The sequence below is a fragment of the Pan paniscus genome, chromosome 6, assembly GCF_029289425.2.
Source record: "Pan paniscus chromosome 6, NHGRI_mPanPan1-v2.0_pri, whole genome shotgun sequence".
Classification (NCBI taxonomy): domain Eukaryota; kingdom Metazoa; phylum Chordata; class Mammalia; order Primates; family Hominidae; genus Pan; species Pan paniscus.
Window position 1 is genome coordinate 160,386,218 of NC_073255.2, and position 19,375 is coordinate 160,405,592.

The window sequence follows — 19,375 nt, forward strand, 5'->3', positions numbered from 1 at the left end:
TCTAACAGTATAATAAAACAATAATATAACACAACCAAGGAAGGTCTACTTTTAGAGTCATCCTTTTATTTTTTTTTTCTTTCGCTCACCCATTATCCAGCCACTCAAAAAGCACTGTCAATACTGACCTGAAAATCTAGTCTCAGTCTACTTTTTTCTGCCATCCTATCATATTTTGACAGTACTACTGCAACAGTCTCTTAGCTGGTTATCTTAATTTCATTCTTGAAACTCCTACCCCACCAACCCCCGCCAAAAAAATCTATTATTCTCACAGCAGCCAGAAAAATATTTTTTAAAGAAAATCATGCCATGCCCCTCTCATACTTGCTTAAATACCTCTAAAATAAAATGCTTTCCAGAATAAAATCCAAACTACTCACCATGGCCTTCAAGGTCCTAAATGATCTAGCCCCTGCCTCTCTGACCTCATCTTCTAAACAACCCCACCTTTTACCATATCTAGGGCTGATCTCCCTCTTGGGGCTTTTGCATTTTATGTTTCCTCTGTCAGAAATGTGTTACTACAAACAGTTTTTGAGGTAGTCTGGCTCTGTCACCCAGGCTACAGTACAGTGGTGCGATCTCAGCTCACTGCAACCTCTGCCTCCTGGTTCAAGCAATTCTCCTGCCTCAGCCTCCCAAATAGCTGGGATTACAGGCGCCCACCACCATGCCTGGCTAATTTTTGTATGTTTAGTAGATACACAGTTTCACTATGTTGGCCAGGCTGGTCTCAAACTCCTGACCTCAGGTGATCTGCCCACCTCAGCCTCCCAAAGTGCTGGGATTACAGGCATGAGCCACTGCACCTGGCCTGTTACTACAAATCTTTATGACTAATTCCTCATCTTCCATGTCTCAGTTTCCAGGGAGGCCTCCCTAATCATACCTCAACTACCCCCAATTTATTTTTTTCATCAATATAATCACTACATTTCTCAAAAGAAGACGTAAAAATAGCCAACAGGTATATGAAAAAATACTCAACATCAATAATAATCAGAGAAATGCAAATCAAAACCACAATAAGACATCATCTCACCCCAGTTAAAATGGCTATTGTCAAAAAGAAAATAAAAGATGCTGGCAAGGATGCAAAGAAAGGGGAATGGTAGTACACTGTTAGTGGGAAATGTAAATTACTACAGCCATTGTAGAAAACAGCAGGAAGTTTCCTCAAAAAACTAAAAATAGTTCTACCATATAATCCAGCAATTCCACTGCTGGGTATATAACCAAAAGAAAGGAAATCAGCATATTGAAGAGATATCTGCACTCCCATGTTTACTGCAGCACTATCCACAATAGCCAATCAACCTAAGTGTCTACCACCAAATAAAGAAAGAAAATGTGGCATGTATACACACAATGAAATATTATTAAGCCATAAAAAAGAATGACATTATGTCATTTGCAACAACATGGGTGAAACTGGGGGACATTATGTTAAGTAAAATAAGCAAGGCACAGAAAGACAAATATCACATGTTCTCATTCAAAAGTAGGAGCTTAAAAAGTTGATCTCACAAGGATAGAGAGTAGAATGATGGTTACCAGAAGCTGAGAAGGGCAGGAGGGAGGAAGGATGAAGTAAGGTTGGTTAAGGGGTTCAAAAATACATTTACATAGAAGGAGTAAGTTCTATGTTTGATAGCACCGTACGGTGACTATAGTTAACAATATTTTATATTTCAAAATAGCTAGAAGAAAAGTTTTGGAATATTCCCAGAACAAAGAAATGACAAGGTAACAGATATCCTAATTACCTTAATTTGATTATTACAAATTGTATGCATGTATCAAATATCACAGTTGCTCAATAAATATGTACAATTATGTATAAGCAAAAATTTTTAAATTTTTGAAAAGCATTGGCCATGGCTGAATTCATTCATGCTTTCAACAAATTTTTATTGGGTACCTACTCATTACCAGTCCCCCTTTTAGCTGTGTGTAGAGACACTTCTATGTTTCTACACACAGCCATGGACAAGGCTTTTCAAAAATTTTTAAATTTTTGTTGATACACAATTATTGCACATATTTATTGGACACACGTGATATTTGATACATATCTTTATCTGACCCAGTATATATTTTACTAATTTAGTTGTTACTTGCCCATTTTCCTCACTAGAATATAAGCTTTTTTTACTGCAGGGATTTTGATCTGGTTGGTAGTTTGCAGTTTTTACTGCAGAGATTTTGATCTGCAGTTTAAAAAAAGCTTATATTCTAGTGAGGAAAATGGACAAGTAATAACTAAATTAGTAAAATATACATTGGATCAGATAAAGAGCTAGCAAAATAATAAAGCAAAGAAGGTGGCTAGGAAGTATGAGACTATCAGGAAAGAGTATGGCAGAGCAGAGTGGCAAGTTTTGCTAAGTATATGTGTGGGGAAGGAATGCCTCTCTGGTTGAAATGACATCTGAGCAGGAGGCTGAACTGAGAAAATAAGCAAGGCATGAGGACAAATGGAGAAATGAGAAGCATCACATATCTGAGGAATAACTAGCTAGTCAACTTATGTGGCTAGAGAGCAGTGAGTTAAGAAAAGAGCAATAGAAGATGAAGCTAGAGACGAGGTTGTGGGGAGAGGGCATTAGATTGTGGAAGGTAGGGGAGTGGGAAGCTGGTAGGACATTAGGAGTCTACTGGAATCTATTGTAGTAACCTTGACATGAGGTGAAATGGACCTGGGTGACAGTAGAGGAGATGATGAGAAGTGCTGACTGGATTCTGGATATATTTTTAAAATACAGCTGAAAGGATTTAGTGATGAACTAAATGTGGGCTATGAGATAGAGAGGAATCAAGGATACTGCTAACATTTTTAGCCCAAGTAACCAGAAGGATAGAGCTACATTTACAGAAATAAGGAAAACTTCAAATAAAGGAGGCCTGAGGTATGCATGGAAATTAGATCAGTCTGATTTGGGGTATGCTGAGTTTGAGATGCCCATTGCACACTGGGTTAGCAGTTTGAAGTTCTGAGAAGATGTTGGCCTGGAAATTGGAGAGTCAGAAGTCTATGGTATTTAAAGCCATGAGACATGTGAAATCAATGCAGTCAGAAACGGAAGCCACATATTATAAAGTTCCTTTCATAGGTACTGGATAAATCCTTACCCCTCCATCTTCCTCCTCAATGTGTCTGCCTCCATTTCCTAGTTGCTATGGTTTCTAATGCTTATATTTATTTCACCCTAATTTTAGTATGTTAGGTGTCCTAGATTGCTCCCCTCCAAGCAATCTATCTCCTTACAAACAAAATGAGGGCTGGGTGCAGTAACTCACGCCTGTAATCCCAGCACTTTGGGAGGCCGAGGTGGTCAGATCTCTTGAGCCTAGGAATTCAATACCAGCCTGGGCAACATAGTAAGACCCTGTCTCTACAAAAAATACAAACTTAGCCAGGCATTGTATTGTGGCACGCACCTGCAATTCTAATTACTCAGGAGGCTGAGGTGGGAAGATCGCTTCAGCCAGGGCGGTGGAGATTGTAGTGAGCCAAGATCTCACCACTGCCCTCCAGCCAGAGTGATGGAGTGAGACCCTGTCTAAATAAACACACACACACACACACACACACACACACACACACAGAGATCACAGTTCTCTGTAACCTGTAGATTGTATGTATAGTAGTGCCTAAGGTTCATAGGTCCTTAATTAATGATATGAATGACCCAAATAACTACATGTTTTCAAGACATTAGTTGTTTATAAAAAGGGTGATTAGCAACTGTGTTTATGATGGTTAGCAGTGATAAGCATTTATTCAACCTAAAAATAAGAAATGTCAAGGTTTCTAAGTCATGACTTCATTGCCATGCAGTACAGTGATTCTCAGCTTTGGTTTCCTAAAGTGGAACTTCAGAAGGGCTGACTGGAGCCAGCCCACCTGAGTTTGAATCTAGACTTAACAACTTCTTGTTGAAAGAAGCAATCGGCCATGGGTCTTGAGTGTCCCTACATGTTCCTGTGGGTGTGACAAAAATGCAAGGCCACGACCACTGTTTACCCAGACCATTTCTCAGGGTTCTGTTTGCACCGAGAAACTGCAACAGCTGAGATAAACTCTTTCCCCAAAACAAAGAGCAGGCTTTCTTTGGTTTACTGTAAAAGCAGTAAATTCCCCATGTGCAAGCAACCATGTAGACTCACTTGTGTTTCCCCTGTTGGACTGGGTGGGGCTTGGGAAATTGGCACAAACTTGAAGCACTGGCTACTTCTTTTGCATGTGTCCTTTGACCCAGCATCCAAGAAACAGTGACTAATTTATTAGTTTGTACATAGGGTAAAACACCAGACCCCTCACAGTTCCTGATACTTACTAGCTATATGACTTTGAGATACAGAGGTTTCTTAACCTAAGTCTCATTTTCCACACTTGTGAAATGGGATATTAGTAGTTTCAACATCAAAGTTTCTTCCAAGAATTAAATAAAGTAGTGTATATAAAGTACTTAGCAAACAGTGCCTGGCACACAATAAGCATATAATAAATGTTAGCTAATTAGTAATGAACTATTTCTAAAATTTCCAAATGGCTAATGATAATTATACATTAATAATGACTCCTAGGCATTACATAATTACTCGTTTTATAAAGTAGGAGAAAAAAATACTTTTTTTTATTATTATACTTTAAGTTTTAGGGTACATGTGCACAACGTGCAGGTTACTTACATATGTATACATGTGACATGCTGGTGTGATGCACCCACTAACTCGTCATCTAGCATTAGGTATATCTCCCAATGCTATCCCTCCCCCCTCCCCCCACCCCACAACAGTCCCCAGAGTGTGATGTTCCCCTTCCTGTGTCCATGTGTTCTCACTGTTCAATTCCCACCTATGAGTGAGAATATGCGGTGTTTGGTTTTTTGTTCTTGCGATAGTTTACTGAGAATGATGATTTCCAATTTCATCCATGTCCCTACAAAGGACATGAACTCATCATTTTTTATGGCTGCATAGTATTCCATGGTGTATATGTGCCACATTTGCTTAATCCAGTCTATCATTGTTGGACATTTGGGTTGGTTCCAGGTCTTTGCTATTGTGAATAATGCCGCAATAAACATACATGTGCATGTATCTTTATAGCAGCATGATTTATAGTCCTTTGGATATATACCCAGTAATGGGATGGCTGGGTCAAATGGTATTTCTAGTTCTAGATCCCTGAGGAATTTCCACACTGACTTCCACAATGGGTGAACTAGTTTATAGTCCCACCAACAGTGTAAAAGTGTTCCTATTTCTCCACATCCTCTCCAGCACCTGTTGTTTCCTGACTTTTTAATGATTGCCATTCTAACTGGTGTGAGATGATATCTCATTGTGGTTTTGATTTGCATTTCTCTGATGGCCAGTGATAGTGAGCATTTTTTCATGTGTTTTTTGGCTGCATAGATGTCTTCTTTTGAGAAGTGTCTGTTCATCTCCTTTGCCCACTTTTTGATGGGGTAGTTTGTTTTTTTCTTGTAAATTTGTTTGAGTTCATTGTAGATTCTGGATATTAGCCCTTTGTCAGATGAGTAGGTTGCGAAAATTTTCTCCCATTTTGTAGGTTGCCTGTTCACACTGATGGTAGTTTCTTTTGCTGTGCAGAAGCTCTTTAGTTTAATTAGATCCCATTTATCAATTTTGACTTTTGTTGCCATTGCTTTTGGTGTTTTAGACATGAAGTCCTTGCACATGCCTATGTCCTGAATGGTAATGCCTAGGTTTTCTCCTAGGGTTTTTATGGTTTTAGGTCTAACGTTTAAGTCTTTAATCCATCTTGAATTGATTTTTGTATAACGTGTAAGGAAGGGATCCAGTTTCAGCTTTCTCCATATGGCTAGCCAGTTTTCCCAGCACCATTTATTAAATAGGGAATCCTTTCCCCATTGCTCGTTTTTCTCAGGTTTGTCAAAGATCAGATAGTTGTAGATATGCGGCATTATTTCTGAGGGCTCTGTTCTGTTCCATTGATCTATATCTCTGTTTTGGTACCAGTACCATGCTGTTTTGGTTACTGTAGCCTTGTAGTATAGTTTGAAGTCAGGTAGTGTGATGCCTCCAGCTTTGTTCTTTTGGCTTAGGATTGACTTGGCGATGTGGGCTCTTTTTTGGTTCCATATGAACTTTAAAGTAGTTTTTTCCAATTCTGTGAAGAAAGTCATTGGTAGCTTGATGGGGATGGCATTGAATCTGTAAATTACCTTGGGCAGTATGGCCATTTTCACGATATTGATGCTTCCTACCCATGAGCATGGAATGTTCTTCCATTTGTTTGTATCCTCTTTTATTTCCTTGAGCAGTGGTTTGTAGTTCTCCTTGAAGAGGTCCTTCACATCCCCTGTAAGGTGGATTCCTAGGTATTTTTTTCTCTTTGAAGCAATTGTGAATGGGAGTTCACTCATGATTTGGCTCTCTGTCTGTTGTTGGTGTATAAGAATGCTTGTGATTTTTGTACATTGATTTTGTATCCTGAGACTTTGCTGAAGTTGCTTATCAGCTTAAGGAGAGTTTGGGCTGAGACAATGGGGTTTTCTAGATATATAATCATGTCGTCTGCAAACAGGGACAATTTGACTTCCTCTTTTCCTAATTGAATAGCCTTTATTTCCTTCTCCTGCCTAATTGCCCTGGCCAGAACTTCCAACACTATGTTGAATAGGAGTGGTGACAGAGGGCATCCCTGTCTTGTGCCAGTTTTCAAAGGGAATGCTTCCAGTTTTTGCCCATTCAGTATGATATTGGCTGTGGGTTTGTCATAGATAGCTCTTATTATTTTCAGATACGTCCTATCAATACCTAATTTATTGAGAGTTTTTAGCATGAAGCATTGTTGAATTTTGTCAAACGCCTTTGCTGCATCTATTGAGATAATCATGTGGTTTTTCTCTTTGGTTCTGTTTATATGCTGGATTACATTTATTGATTTGCGTATATTGAACCAGCCTTGTATCCCAGGGATGAAGCCCACTTGATCATGTTGGATAAGCTTTTTCATGTGCTGCTGGATTCGGTTTGCCAGTATTTTATTGAAGATTTTTGCATCAATGTTCATCAAGGATATTGGTCTAAAATTCTCTTTTTTAGTTGTGTCTCTGCCCGGCTTTGGTATCAGGATGATGCTGGCCTCATAAAATGAGTTAGGGAGGATTCCCTCTTTTTCTATTGATTGGAATAGTTTCAGAAGGAATGGTACCAGTTCCTCCTTGTACCTCTGGTAGAATTCGGCTGTGAATCCATCTGGTCCTGGACTCTTTTTGGTTGGTAAGCTATTGATTATTGCCACAATTTCAGCTCCTGTTATTGGTCTATTCAGAGATTCAACTTCTTCCTGGTTTAGTCTTGGGAGAGTGTATGTGTCCAGGAATTTATCCATTTCTTCTAGATTTTCTAGTTTATTTGCGTAGAGGTGTTTGTAGTATTCTCTGATGGTAGTTTGTATTTCTGTAGGATCGGTGGTGATATCCCCTTTATCATTTTTTATTGCGTCTATTTGATTCTTCTCTCTTTTTTTCTTTATTCGTCTTGCTAGCGGTCTATCAATTTTGTTGATCCTTTCAAAAAACCAGCTCCTGGATTCGTTAGTTTTTTGAAGGGTTTTTTGTGTCTCTGTTTCCTTCAGTTCTGCTCTGATTTTAGTTATTGCTTGCCTTCTGCTAGCTTTTGAATGTGTTTGCTCTTGCTTTTCTACTTCTTTTAATTGTGATGTTAGGATGTCAATTTTGGATCTTTCCTGCTTTCTCTTGTGGGCATTTAGTGCTATAAATTTCCCTCTACACACTGCTTTGAATGCGTCCCAGAGATGCTGGTATGTTGTGTCTTTGTTCTCGGTGGTTTCAAAGAACATCTTTATTTCTGCCTTCATTTCGTTATGTACCCAGTAGTCATTCAGGAGCAGGTTGTTCAGTTTCCATGTAGTTAAGCGGTTTTGAGTGAGATTCTTAATCCTGAGTTCTAGTTTGATTGCACTATGGTCTTAGAGATAGTTTGTTATAATTTGTGTTCTTTTACATTTGCTGAGGAGAGCTTTACTTCCAAGTATGTGGTCAATTTTGGAATAGGTGTGGTGTGGTGCTGAAAAAAATGTATATTCTGTTGATTTGGGGTGTAGAGTTCTGTAGATGTCTATTAAGTCCACTTGGTGCAGAGCTGAGTTCAATTCCTGGGTATCTTTGTTGACTTTCTGTCTCGTTGATCTGTCTAATGTTGACAATGGAGTGTTAAAGTCTCCCATTATTAATGTGTGGGAGTCTAAGTCTCTTTGTAGGTCACTCAGGACTTGCTTTATGAATCTGGGTGCTCCTGTATTGGGTGCATATATATTTAGGTTAGCTCTTCTTGTTGAATTGATCCCTTTACCATTAAGTAATGGCCTTCTTTGTCTCTTTTGATCTTTGTTGGTTTAAAGTCTGTTTTATCAGAGACTAGGATTGCAACCCCTGCCTTTTTTTGTTTTCCATTTGCTTGGTAGATCTTCCTCCATCCTTTTATTTTGAGCCTATGTGTGTCTCTGCATGTGAGATGGGTTTCCTGAATACAGCACACTGATGGGTCTTGACTCTTATCCAATTTGCCAGTCTGTGTCTTTTAATTGGAGCATTTAGTCCATTTACATTTAAAGTTAGTATTGTTATGTGTGAATTTGATCCTGTCATTATGATGTTAGCTGGTTATTTTGCTCATTAGTTGATGCAGTTTCTTCCTAGTCTCAATGGTCTTTACATTTTGGCATGATTTTGCAGCGGCTGGTACCGGTTGTTCCTTTCCATGTTTAGCACTTCTTCAGGCGCTCTTTTAGGGCAGGCCTGGTGGTGACAAAATCTCTCAGCATTTGCTTGTCTGTAAAGTATTTTATTTCTCCTTCACTTATGAAGCTTAGTTTGGCTGGATATGAAATTCTGGGTTGAAAATTCTTTTCTTTAAGAATGTTGAATATTGGCCTCCACTTTCTTCTGGCTTGTAGCCTTCATTTCATTCATTTCATCTTCCATCGCTGATACCCTTTCTTCCAGTTGATCGCATCAGCTCCTGAGGCTTCTGCATTCTTCACGTAGTTCTCGAGCCTTGGTTTTCAGCTCCATCAGCTCCTTTAAGCACTTTTCTTTATTGGTTATTGTAGTTATACATTCTTCTAAATTTTTTTCAGTTTTCAACTTCTTTGCCTTTGGTTTGAATTTCCTCCTGTAGCTCGGAGTAATTTGATCGTCTGAAGCCTTCTTCTCTCAGCTCGTCAAAGTCATTCTCCATCCAGCTTTGTTCTGTTGCTGGTGAGGAACTGCGTTCCTTTGGAGGAGGAGAGGCGCTCTGCTTTTTAGAGTTTCCAGTTTTTCTGCTCTGTTTTTTCCCCATCTTTGTGGTTTTATCTACTTTTGGTCTTTGATGATGGTGATGTACAGATGGGTTTTTGGTGTGGATGTCCTTTCTGTTTGTTAGTTTTCCTTCGAACAGACAGGACCCTCGGCTGCAGGTCTGTTGGAGCACCAGGCCGTGTGAGGTGTCAGTCTGCCCCTGCTGCGGGGTGCCTCCCAGTTAGGCTGCTCGGGAGTCAGGGGTCAGGGACCCACTTGAGGAGGCAGTCTGCCCGTTCTCAGATCTCCAGCTGCGTGCTGGGAGAACCACTGCTCTCTTCAAAGCTGTCAGACAGGGACATTTAAGTCTGCAGAGGTTACTGCTGTCTTTTTGTTTGTCTGTGCCCTGCCCCCAGAGGTGGAGCCTACAGAGGCAGGCAGGCCTCCTTGAGCTGTGGTGGGCTCCACCCAGTTTGAGCTTCCAGGCTGCTTTGTTTACCTAAGCAAGCCTGAGCAATGGCGGGCGCCCCTCCCCCAGCCTCGCTGCCGCCTTGCAGTTTGATCTCAGACTGCTGTGCTAGCAATTAGCGAGACTCCGTGGGCGTAGGACCCTCCGAGCCGGGTGGGGGATATAATCTCCTGGTCCGCCATTTTTTAAGCCTGTCGGAAAAGCGCAGTATTCGGGTGGGAGTGACCCGATTTTCCAGGTGCCGTCTGTCACCACTTTCTTTGACTAGGAAAGGGAACTCCCTGACCCCTTGCGCTTCCCAAGTGAGGCAATGCCTCGCCCTGCTTCGGCTCACGCACAGTGCGCGCACCCACTGACCTGCGCCCACTGTCTGGCACTCCCTAGTGAGATGAACCCTGTACCTCAGATGGAAATGCAGAAATCACCCGTCTTCTGCGTCGCTCACGCTGGGAGCTGTAGACCAGAGCTATTCCTATTTGGCCATCTTGGCTCCTCCCCGATAAAAATACTTTTAAAATAAAGCATAATATTAGCAAATACTTATACCAAATTATTTAATTCTCACAGATGATATCATTATGCCCATTTTACAGATAAAGAAATTAGCACAGAGAGGTTAAGCAATATTTTCAAGAACCCAGAGCTAGTAGGCAGTATATCTGGGATCCAAATCCAGGCAGTCTGGATCCAGAACCCATGCCCTTAACCACTTAACTGTGCTGTATCTCAGTGTAGGAGTCCATGGGGGATTGGGAGGAGAACAGAAAAGGGGTCCTGGTGATGAAGAAAAAGTCTAGAAACTGATCTCCCTGCAGATGAAAAAGCTAAGACCCAGGAATGCCTCATGGTAGGTTAGTGGTAGTCAGATCCAGAATTTAACTAACAATTTTGCCATCAGATATATTATCAGAGAATGTCTTTTATTCTTAAGTGACAAACATGACTATGATTTAAAAGAGAGTAGAAAATATTCAGCAGATTTTTTTTCACCCATCTAGAACAAGGAGCTAATTTTATTGGTTCCTAATACCCCCTCATATGTATATATTAATATGCTCTACTTGCATACATATGTGTAAACTCTCACTGCAGCAAATATTAAATGTAAATAACAAAGTACACATATTAAAAGTGTGAAATGTAAAATGTGATCTTCCAACCCAGTTTGGAAAGCTACAGTTGGAAAAGACTTTTCAAAATCATTTTTTCATTATTGTTATCATTCATTTTGTTGTTGTTTTTAAGAGAGTAATATGTGCTTACTAGAAAAAAAACTAACAGAATAGAAGGGGATAAAATAAGAAGTAAAAGTATTTCAGACATGCTAATTTTATTTCTCATTGTTAGGCAGTTTATCTTTCCAGGAATTGTCTATAAAGCTACGATTATATAATATATATACATTTAAATTTGTTTATGATCATATCAATGTCTTTCATAAATTATATTTCTGTTTATTTTTAAACTTTAATACTATTTTATGACTTTTTATAATACGTGCTTAACATTTATTTTTATGTAAAATAGGATTCTGCCGCATTCTTTTCAACAACTTCACAGTAACTTCTTTGCAAGGCTAAGCCACATTGTAGTCAACTGTTGTTCATTGATGGACATTTAAGCTGTCTCTAGTTTTTTTTTTTTTTTTAATAGGATAATTTATTTTTTAAGAATCAGTTTTTAAAGTTATGTTAAAGATCGAACTTTTAAATGCATGCAATTATATATAAACAATAATCTATATTAATTTTTAAATTTTCTGCTGGATGCAGTGGCTCATGCCTGTAATCCCAGCGCTTTGGGAGTCTACAGTGGGCGGATCTTGAGGTCAGGAGTTGGGAGGCCAGCCTGGCCACATAGTGAAACCCTGTCTCTATTTAAAAAAAAAAAAAAAAAAAAAACAGGCTAGGTGCGGTGGCTCATGCCTGTAATCCCAGCACTTTGGGAGGCTGAGCAGACGGATCACAAGGTCAGGAGATCGAGACCATCCTGGCCAACATGATAAAACCCTGTGTCTACCAAAAATACAAAAATTAGCTGGGCGTGGTGGCGTGTGCCTGTAATCCCAGCTACTCGGGAGGCTGAGGCAGGAGAATTGCTTGAACCAGGGAGTTGGAGGTTGCAGTGAGCCAAGATTGCACCACTGCACTCCAGCCTGGCGACAGAGCCAGACTCCATCTCAAAAAGAAAACAAAACAAAATACAAAAATCAGCTGGGAGTGGTGGCAGGAGCCTGTAATCGCAGCTATTGGGGAGGCTGAAACACGGATCACTTGAACCTGGAAGGCAGAGGTTGCAGTGAGATGAGATCATGCCACTGCATTCCAGCCTGGGCAACAGAGCAAGACTCCATCTCAACCGGTACAGTGGCTCACGCCTGATCGAGACCATCCCGGCCAACATGGTGAAACCCCGTCTCTACTAAAATACAAAAAATTAGCAGGGCATGGTGGCAGGCACCTGTAGTCCCAGCTACTCGGGAAGCTGAGGCAGGAGAATCGCTTCAACCTGGAAGGCGGAGGTTGCAGTGAGCTGAGATAGCGCCACTGCACTCCAGCCTGGCGACAGAGGGAGACTCTGAAAAAAAAACAAAAAACCAAAAACAAAACAACAACAAACAACAACACCACCACCAAAAAACCCTCCAACTCAAAAAATAAAAAAATTTTAAAAAGCACTTTTTAATTTTCAGGGAAAAAAAATCTAAGGCTGGTGTTCACAATGTCAATTTTATTTATGGTTTGTTCTCACTATAAGCTTCCCTGTAATCCATTTCTACCCATTTTTTACTCTGCACAAACAAACTTTTTACCTTTTTGCTCTTTGATTTTTTTTTTTTTTTTTTTTGAGATGGAGTTTCACTCTTTTTGCCCAGGCTGGAGTGAAGTGGCGCAATCTTGGCTTACTGCAAACTCCACCTCCCAGGTTCAAGCAATTCTCCTGCCTCAGCCTCCCCAGTAGCTCGGATTATAGGCAACCCCCACCATGCCTGGCCAATTTTTGTATTTTTAGCAGAGACGGGGTTTCACCATGTTGGCCAGGCTGGTCTCAAACTCCTGACCTCAGGTGCTCTGCCCGCCTCGGCCACCCAAAATGCTGGGATTAGGCTGCTCTTTGAAAGCTTTACAAATTTATTTAATCCTTACAATGACTCTGAGGTAGATCTTCTTGTCTCTGTTTGTAGATAAGAAAACTGGAACTGTCAAGAAACTTGCTTAAGATCACAGAGTGCATTAGGTTCGGATCCATAATCAAATTGGAAAAAAAGAAAAATACAAAGAACAATTAAGACTCCAAAGCCCTAATGCATAGTCTTTGTATCCCATCACACTGTGGCATTATATATATAAAACAAAAAACTTTATAATAAAGAGAAATGTATTTTCCAAACTGTGGTTCTCCAGATAACAATGTGTCTCCGTGAGGACCATATAGTAAATACATCCCATAAAAAATGATTACCAACCAAAAGCTTGCAATTAATGTTCCAACTAAAGAAAAAGACTCAAAGTAAAAGCATCAGCTATCCTAGGTACTGCTTGGAGGCAACACCAAACACGACACATAAATCATTGTTGAAAAAAACCGTAAAACATAATGCTGGGTATTTAGTTATGTTGAATGCTAAAACTAATCTTTCCTTAACTAAAGGTCTCCGTCAAATGAAAAATGTATTTTAGTCAAGTCAGGATTTCTGTTTTGCAAACTGAAAGTCTTATATTATTAAGCATATATTCAGGTTATTTATTTTCATGATCATAATTTTCAAATCAAATTAAGATCAAACTCCACTGACTGTCAGGTACTGTATATTCTCATTTTGATAAATTTCAAATTAATGATAAAAATGTATTAACCTGCTGGTCAATTATACATTTTATAAATATATTTTAACCAATGACATATTATCAGTAAGTACAGATTCAACGGCAAGATTTCATTAAGAAAGTGTTTCAAGCTTCAGATGCCCAAGACTTATTTAATGTGTAAATCCTCACCACTACAATAACCACATGGTTAAACGATCACCACTTCCATTAGCAAGCTCAAGCCTAATAAGTGATCTCCTGGGACTTCAGCACAGAGGTTTTCTAATTTTATTCCTCCACTCAATGTGGCTATTCTCCCTTATCTATTCACGCTGGCAAAGCTTCTAGTTAAACTGGAATTAGTAACTATTTGATGATAATAATTAACATACTGAGTGCTTCCGATGGCGCAGTTAATTCTTACAGTTGATAAAAGTGTGGCACAAAAAGGTTAATCAAGTAGCAGAGGCAGGATTTGAACCCAGGAATTCTGGTTCCAGGGCCCGGATTCGGAGTTACAAAGGTGAGTAAACTGAAAAGAGTCCTACTTTTATTGTCATTGCTTTCTAATAAAAATTATTTTTTTCTTCCAATTGTTTAAATCTCTTCTCATTCTCTATTTAAATATTAGGCGTTCATTTAAATATTAGGCGTCTACCTTACAGTAGGACATCTTTAAACAACGTAAAAAAGGAAAGCTTTGTCTTCACCTGCACACATACCGGTCTGCCCATAAATTTTGCAATCCAGTTCTGCCTGATTCTAAACTGCTTGTCTCTTGAAGCGAATGCCTTAAAAAGTGACACTGGGATCAGGATAGTTATCTCCATCCATCCTCCCTCAGAAAAACAACTATATTCGAGTAATTCTTGGGACCATTGAGAACAATACACAGACCTTTGGGTAACTTCAAGACAAAAAAGGCAAAAAGTCGGGGAGAAGGTGTGGGAGGATGATTTTCCCCTTCTAAACGTAAGGTATAAAAGGGCTCAGAAAGCGGAAAAAGAACCCTAAAAAGCAAGGTGCGGGACGGCGTGAGGGACCACACATTGGGCGCTCCGCCCAAGGGGTCCGGCTCCTTCTCCGCGGCGATGGCGCGTCCTTGGGCTCAGCAACCCTCCTGAAGACACCTAACCTCCTCCTTCTCCAGCCTGCCCCTCTGGGGCCTGCGAGCCCCGTCCCGGGCCGCGGGTCGGAAGCCGTGCCCTGTAGGACCCGGAAAAGGCCCCCAAGCTTGGCGCGGAAGGCGCCGCCAGTGACCGGCTGCGGCTGGGGGCGGAGACCGGCAGTTGCTCGGAGCTCCGGCGGGTCAGGAGGTGACGGGAGGAGGAGGAGGCAGGAGGAAGAAAAGGGGTTGGGAGGTAGCGTCCGGTAGGTCTGCGCAGACAGCGCTGCCAGACCTCTGACTCCCCGAGTCCTGCCGCCGCCGATAGCCCCACAAGGCGACATGGGAAGTCCGCCGGAGCAGAGGGGAGAAAATTCAAAACGAGTCTACTCAACCTCGTCTTGGCTCCGAGGCCCCGCCATGCAGACCCCTCTAGTTTTTTACTATTAAAAATAGTGCTGCAACAAACATTTTATACATCTATCTCTGTATATATGTGTAAGTATACTGAAAATGAGTTCCCAGAATTAGAATGGACAAGTCAAAGGGCATACAGATCTTAATTTTGTTAAATTCCATCAAACTGTTTTCTATTATAGCCCCAAGAAGTTCCCCTTGACTGTTTCCTTACATCCTCATATTGTTTTATGAGTCCTAATAATTAAATATCCCTTTGTGTGTTGCCCTTATATTTCCCATTGTATGTTTGATGTTGTTTTTCTCTTACTATATAAAAGTTTTAGATTGTTAGGTAGTGACATTTATCAATCTTTTTGCTTATGAGAGTTTCCAAATTTCCTGACATGCTTCGAAACACCTTCTCACAATGAAACATAAATACATAAATTCATCCATAAATGCATAAATGAGACAGATCTGTAAATATTGATAGAAAACAACTGGACACACAGTCTTAAGTGTAAAAGCCAATCACAGCAGAGTATGCACAATGTTACAGGTGTAACTACATATTTGCGTATGTCTAAAACACCTGTGGAAGGTGGCCTGGAGATGGGGAGAAATGGGTAGATGGAGGATTTTCACTCTTCATTCTTTTTACTATTCGAACTATTTTTTTATGTATTATCTATTCAAATGAAAATGTTTAAATCTTATTGTTTAAAAAGCAACCTCTATCATGTTTGCATACAAAAAAGTCTCCCTTTTCACCTACATTTCATTCCCTACCATTTAAAGCTTAATACATTTAGAATGTAGTATAATTAGTAAGGCAGGGATCCAGTATTGCCTTCTACCAAATAGATCTGCTGAATTTTTAGGTTTGTTAAGAGGCAAAGACCAAGGGTGGAGAGGAAGGAGTGAGAGTGCCAGGTGAGGAAAGTCTAAAATCTCTCGACTTAATATGAGAATGGTGGCCACGGAAGGCTAAGAGTCTCTAGTGCCAGGTGTGGGTTATACACACATCTTCTATGCAATTACCGTGATAAGCACCCGGGGTGTGAGGTGAGGTGTACCTCCTAGCTTGATGCTGCTGGTTCAAGTCCCAAATCAGAGAGGTGAAGCCAAAAAAGGAGCCGAGAAAGATGGGATGCTTCGCACGGTTTTTAAAGTAAAGTCGGAACATTCCTGACCGACCAGGCAGCCCCAGGCGCTCAGGCGGGAATCACTGCCCAGCACACAGAACCCAGAGTCCAGCGCGGCTGTCACCGGCTCTAGGCTGGATCTAAGCGTCGGACCAGGAGGCCGCAGTCAAAACCTGTTCTCCTACCTGTGTACGAAACCAAACTATTCTCGTCGAAGCGCTTTCCCAGGCTCCTAAGAAGCAGCTTCCATACTCGCCGCGTTCTCAGCTGTTGGTCGTATCCTAGCAACGGCCCTGGCACCACCTCTTCCTGCCGGAGCACGGCAGGGGTGGGAAGGGGAGGAGCCAGAGGCGGGTGGGGGGGAGGAGCCAGAGGCGGGTAGGGGGGAGGAGCCAGAAGAGGGCCGCGGGGAGGGGCCGGGAAGGAGGAGCGCGGCAGGGTAGGGGGAGGAGCCAAAGACTGGGGGCGGGGCCGGGAAGGAGGAGGGCGGCAGAACAGAAGGGGAGGAGCCAGAGGCGGAGAGGTGGGGCCGGGAAGGAGGAGTGCGGCAGGAGAGAAGAGGAGTAGCCAGAGGCGGAGGGGCGGTGTCGGGAAGGAGGAGCGCGGCAGGAAATAAGGGAAGGAGCTAGAGGCAGGCTGGGGGCCGGGGTCTGGAAGGAGGATCGCGGTAGGGAAGAAGAGGAGCCAGAGGAGGGGGATGGGGGCTGCAAAGGAGGAACGCGATAGGGAAAAGGGGGAGGAGCCAGAGGCGAGGGGGCGGGGAGAAGAAACATGGCAGGAGAAAGGGGAGGAGCCAGAGGCGAAGAGACAGGAAGAGGGACGCGTCAGGGAGAAGGGGAGGAGTCAGAGGCGAGGGGGCGTGGAGGAGGGAAGCGGCAGGGAGAAGGGGCGGGGCCAGAGGCGAGGGGGCGGGGAGGAGGGACGCGGCAGGGAGAAGGGGAGGAGCCAGAGGCGGAGGCTGTTACCAATTGGCTACCTAGATCCAAGTGAATCAGGACAGTAACTTCTCTCCAAGATCTTTTACACTTGTGAAACGGCACAGCTCTCTAAACCAAACACTGACAGCAGTTTAATTTTACAGATATAAAAAAAATCCGAGTCAGAGAAATCATCACGATGAAGTCAGAGGCGAGAAACTGTCAGGTGCCTACTTGCTTTTGTTAAACTAACAACTTGGCTCTCAGCTTCCTGGCAGCCAAAGAGAAAAGGGAGATAGTAGCTATCAAATAATTCTGCTTATAAGAGAAGAACTTTTGTTAATCACTAAATTAGTTAATAAACTAAATTTTGTCTAACAACAAATTCTTTTTCTTTTCTTTTTTTTTTTTTTCTAGTGTATACAGAGTCTTGCTCTGTCGCCCAGGTTGAAGTGCAGTGGTTCGATCTCGGCTCAATGTAACCTCTACCTCCCTGGCTCCCGCGATTCTCCTGCCTCAGCCTCCTGAGTAGCTGAGATTACAGGCGCCCGCCACCACGCCCGGCTAATTTTGGTATTTTTAGTAGAGATGGGGTTTCACCATGTTGGCCAGGCTGATCTGGAACTCCTAGCCTCAAGCAATCCGCCTTCAAAAGTGTTGGGGATTACAGGAGTGAGCCACCGCGCTCGGCCTATCAATGAATAAGAAAACTTTTAAAGAACCGCAGGATAGTATTGGAGGTCAAGTCAAGTATGTTCCTCTTGGAAATTTAGTAACAAACTACATGTTGCTATCTCATAATAGCAGCTAACACTTATGAAGTATTCATTGTCATGAGGCACCGTACATAGATTTCTAATTTAATCCTTACAACGATTTTATTAGGGAGAAACTGCTATTAGACCCATTTTGTAAATGAGAAAACTAAGGCACACAAAGTTTAATGAGGGAACCAGGATTAAACCTAAGCAATCTAACTCCAGGTCCCAGATTTTTTAACCACTATTACAGTACTGTTTAATTTGATTTGATATGTTAAAAGGATTAATAAAATTAGTACAGGTCCGTTCCCTTATTCATAAATGTTCATTGTCTTCATTTATTTCTTTATACTGTTCTGCTGAAATTGCACTCTCATCTCCCCAATAACTTTGTAATATCCAATGCCATTTTTTTCAGTCATCCCATTTTAAAATATATTTTTACTAGAATAGTGAAATATATATTCAGATAAAATTGGCTTTGTTTTAATAATGATCAGTAAAAGTAAATTCATTTTAATCATTTCCACACATTCATGAAAAGTAAAGGGGAAAAATGGGCATAGAGGTAACCACTAGAATTAGGCTTTCTTGGATGGGTAGACCAGGTGTGGAGGTGTGCAGATAAGATTTTACAAACACTCATACACTCCCATCTCCAAAATCATAATTTATCTTACATTCTGCTACTAATAAACATTCCACTGGTTTTAAACATTCACTTTGCTGGGTCTCCTCTTTAAAATTTGTCATTCACTGTTCTCAATGTTAGAGACGGTATGCAAACAGTAGGTTTAGGAATAGAGTCAGGAGATGGGGGAAGAAAAACTGGTAGGAGAGAACTTAAGTGTCTCACAGTGTTAAATGTGACTTGATAGCCACTATTCATTTTTTTTTTTTTTTTTTTGTAGTTTGCTGTGAGGATGACTTTATACAATTTAATCTTAAATAGGAACCTAACTTAGGCTTCCTTGGGTAGTCTGTGGAGCATGGAAAAGTTATTAGCATGTCAAAATCCTGTCCACGCACACATACACGCACATACACACAAATGTAGTTTGGTTACATAATAAATTTATATTCAACCTTAATGAAAACAACCAATAGGAAAAAGCTTCTCAATTCCAAAAGTGAAAGAGTAATTTTACAATACCATTTTCCATTTTCCTTTTCATGATAAATCTATGCATTTTCTCAGGATTTATTCCACCAAACGACTTCGTGTTTCTCATGAAACATCTACCTTTATTCATCTCAGCATTTATTTATGTAATAAACATTTCTTTTGATGTGCTTTTATTTTTACAAAGATGCCACCTAGTGGCTTGATAAAATCAAGCATTTCAAAGTACCTCCCGTTGTTACTACAGGTTAAAATGAATAATGAATATTTTTAATATTAAAATAATTTAGAAAAATAAGGACCTGAAAATTTTTGTTTTGGAAATTATTTAGATTAAATTTG

At 41.0% G+C, this 19,375-nt stretch overlaps 1 protein-coding gene and 1 long non-coding RNA gene across 4 annotated transcripts in view; one reads left to right on the top strand and one right to left on the bottom strand.

Annotated features, from left to right (window-relative positions):
• The window catches only part of IQUB (IQ motif and ubiquitin domain containing), an 83,088-nt gene extending 65,987 nt beyond the window's left edge, over positions 1-17,101 (bottom strand). Inside the window, exon 1 of one of the 3 annotated variants that reach the window (XM_003815444.5) lies at positions 16,418-17,101. The gene's annotated coding sequence lies outside the window, so the exon portion shown is untranslated. Of the gene's footprint in view, positions 1-14,293; positions 14,896-16,417 lie in introns of those variants that run through there. The other 2 variants (XM_057302752.2, XM_008968439.5) reach the window with 2 other exon arrangements.
• A 2-nt stretch (positions 17,102-17,103) lies between these two features.
• On the top strand, positions 17,104-18,627 carry LOC129398352 (uncharacterized). The gene is made up of 2 exons (XR_008626038.2): positions 17,104-17,375; positions 17,567-18,627. It is a non-coding gene; the product is annotated as an uncharacterized LOC129398352 (long non-coding RNA).
• Positions 18,628-19,375: the final 748 nt, after the last annotated feature.